At 42.0% G+C, this 3,632-nt stretch overlaps 1 long non-coding RNA gene across 1 annotated transcript; it reads left to right on the top strand.

Annotated features, from left to right (window-relative positions):
* The first annotated feature begins 432 nt into the window (after nt 1-432).
* Nucleotides 433-3,160, top strand: LOC136496952 (uncharacterized). The gene is made up of 3 exons (XR_010769169.1): nt 433-2,286; nt 2,521-2,643; nt 2,913-3,160. It is a non-coding gene; the product is annotated as an uncharacterized lncRNA (long non-coding RNA).
* The last annotated feature ends 472 nt before the right edge of the window (nt 3,161-3,632 follow it).

Below are 3,632 nucleotides of genomic sequence, written 5' to 3'. Positions count from 1 at the left end.
AAATTTTACCGAGAACCGATAACCAAACCGAAAAAACCGAGAACCGAACAGAATTTACCGAGAACTGAAATCTCGGTTCCCTGTTCGGTTCCCATTTCCTAAGAACCAAAATTTGTTTGGTTAATTCGGTTCCTCCCCTCGGTTAACCGAACTAACTGAGGAACCGAACTCTCGCCTCCCGGAGACCCGGAGTCCCAGCGCCCCCTGCGACAGCCGACCTCCCGCGGCGCGCATCCCCGCCCAGAGTCCGGCACGCCCTCCCGAGTCGCTGATTTTTCGGAAGCCAGAGTTGTTTACCGAACCGAACTAAAAGCCGAACTTCGCCGTTTTTTTGGAAGCCGATTTTTTTGGGAACCGAAGAACCGAGGATTCGGTTCGGTAGTACCTAGGGCCTAGTAGTACCGAATGGCCAGGCTGCTTCTCACTCCCATCTCACCTTTCTATAGATACGAATTCCACCGTGAAAAAAGAAAAACTTCCTGGATCTGGATGGGCGACCGCCGCCGATCTCAGGCCGTGCGACGCCGTCGCGCCTAGGGGCAGGCCGCCGCAGCACCCGGGGGTCAGACTGCCAGGCCGCCGCCGCGCCCAGGGAGGCAGGCTGCCAGGCTGCCGCACGCTGTGCCCAGGGGGCCGCAGCCAGTGGTTCCTTCGCCCGCTCGCCGGCCACAACCTCGGGACCACTGAGCTCCTCTGCCGCAGCGGCAAGAGTATACGCATGGGGGTGCAGCTGCGGCCCGCGCAGCGCCGAGCAGGACGACGCCTTCGCAGGCAACTACGACGACGTCCCCACGGAGGAGACGCAGTCGAAGGCCGTCACCGGCCGCTGCAAACAAAGGGCGTCGTCTCCCTCCGCATGGAGTCCCTCATCACCACGCAGCAGGTTTGTTCCCTCCACCTATTGTTAATTAGTTGTTGCTCCCTCTTTGGAACGGAATGTACAGACTGTTTCATGCATGAGACTAATAACAAGTCGGAGTAATAATTATTAATTACCAATGGATTTTGATCTCTGCGGTTGTTTTGACTTGAGATATCAGATATGTTATTTATTAGGTTGAGATTCAGGTCAGGAGGATCTATTAGTCTGGATTAACAGGGCTACCTCGATGCTTCCATTTAATCTTGAGCACACGACAATGTTCCCATCAGTGCAAGGTATATTCAGTAATTCAGAATGGATGGATTAGTTTGCTCTTGCATCCTAGGTGTTCGATGATAGGTCTCTTTAGCATGGTAGATACTGTTTCTCTTTTCTGTATAATACAGTTTGGTTCTCTATATATCAATGTGTTTTCCTACCATCGTGCTCACATTACTAGAGTAGTTGTATTCCAGATCAGCCGTCAAATTTAGACCAAGCTTCATAACGTATCCTATATTAAAATGCATCATATGCTAAGTCTCCTATGTGGACATAGCAGCACTAAACTAATTAAAGGCACCTTACCTGCAAAATCTACTCTCAGCCTACCTTAACGTAATTGCTTTATTAGCTGTGCCATCAGATTCGAAAATCTGTAACTATTATAATGAAGATATGCCAAAATTTTCTCTGCTGTTATTAATTGATTTCCACTACAAATTTTAAATTGTTGTTGTGTATTTGCTTAATGTGAAGGAGGCATCGCTGGTTCCTGTTCTAGGATCCAGCATCCTGGACAAACTTGTTTTGTTTTCTGTACAAGAAAGGCGGCATATTTGTGTGGTCAAGGACTATATGTACTTCTGGAGTTATTTGCTCTAAAGACTGAAGCAACTTGTGTGCTGTAGTATGTACCAGATCATTAAAATTAACCTATTTCTAATGTCAGCTATTCCTTGTCACATTAATCTTTATTGCATCCTACTTTCTTTTTTAAACTAATCTATTTCTACTAATTTTGCAACTGCTGCCCCATTTCAGTTAACCAGTTAATTAGTTCAGATCTGTGCAATGATCTCATAAATTCAAATGCCCGTCATTGTTTTTCATGTTATCTTATCAATGAGGCATCAATGTAATTCTCAAATATACAAGACTTGCAGCAAGGGAAGAGAAGAGCAGACACTCAACTCAAATGGATATGATGCTTACTGTACCTCCTAGCTCAGTGTTCACCTCAATGGGTTAAAGGTAACTGCTAGTTCCTCATGGGCATGTTCACCTCCTATGGGTTAAAGGTAACTGTCCTAGTCCAGTGTTTCCTATTTTCTCATATGTGATTAGTGACCAGACTTATAATTAGTGATATTTGAGATAAATGAAGGTTAGCAAGGCATCAATATCATCTCATGGTACTTCAGGTATCTCAGCTCACTTGTCACATTATAAATTTCATTTCCAGTGCTATGATTTGTGATAGTTGAAGTTTAGCAAGGCATCCTTGAACAAATTTGTCAATGTGTCAATTTCATGTTATCTTGTAATTGTCTGCTTGTAGGCTTAGCAAATGGTAGCAACATGAAGTTAGAAGATTAAATTTACTAAGCATCTACATTATGCTGCTCGCTAATTCAATCTACTTGCTTCACTTGCAGCAGTACCAATAGAGCTCTTTTTGCAATTGAAAATGGCAATAATGGGCCAGCAAAATATATTTCAACACAGGCAACTAAGGAATGTTCCAACTAAAAAGAGAGATGAGAAAGAAAGGTGGAAAGGTGTGAGCTGCAGATGTTTTGATGATTATAAAGGATCAGTGTGTATATTTGTTGAGTCGTGAACTATTTAAATGTGGTATCTAGGAAAATGGTGCAGCTATGTGATTTGTGTTCTATTCAGCTATGTTATTTGCGTTCTATTTCAACATCTAGAAAGTATGCTGCAGTTATGTTATTTGTGTTCTATTCAGCTGCATAAATTGTCCCTACAACCACTGATGAATTTCATTACTAATGCATATGGCATCTGCACTGTTTCTATTGACTAGAAAGATGAACCCTGAACCTTGAGAAGATCGCTCGGAATCTTTGGAAGGATGAACTGAATCAAGAATTCTACAGTGACAACGAATCTTTCATGATTTGTGCTAAGTCTTTAGTTTAATTGTTTAGTTCTACAAGTCTAGAATTGAGTTTCAACAGCCTTGCTATTACATTCTTGATCTACGAAGCTTTTTTATTTTATTATTATACACGCCACTGAATGTGGATGATCAAAGTTATTAATGTCATTGCACTTTCATACCATTGGTTTTTGAAATTCTGTGAATTTCTGTATTGCAAATCTTTATTATTTAGCACAGAATGGATGCAATATAAAATGGCAGCAACCTAATGTCGATGCAATTCAAACTATTGCATCGAACCTAATGTTGATGCAATAGGTTGTATTGCACCGAATGTTAGCCGTTGCAATAGAAATTCTTATTGCATCAAATTTATTAGATGTATTACATCATGATTTTGATGCAATAACCTTTTTGCATCTCTCTATCTTGATGCAAGAGACATCTATGGCCAATGCAATAGTGAACTTGCATCAAAATGATTTGGATGCAATAACCATTTTGCATCTCTATTTTGATGCAGGAGACAATCGATGGTTGATACAATAGCGAACTCTTGCATCGGTCACAGTAAACCGATGCGACAAGGCTATTGCATCGGCTCGCATCAAACGTGAAATTGATGCAATACCAAGCTATTGC

Source organism: Miscanthus floridulus, chromosome 12, assembly GCF_019320115.1.
Source record: "Miscanthus floridulus cultivar M001 chromosome 12, ASM1932011v1, whole genome shotgun sequence".
NCBI classification, from domain to species: Eukaryota; Viridiplantae; Streptophyta; class Magnoliopsida; order Poales; family Poaceae; genus Miscanthus; species Miscanthus floridulus.
The sequence above is the reverse complement of the archived record's forward strand: the minus strand, read 5'-3'. Positions and strand labels throughout refer to the sequence as shown.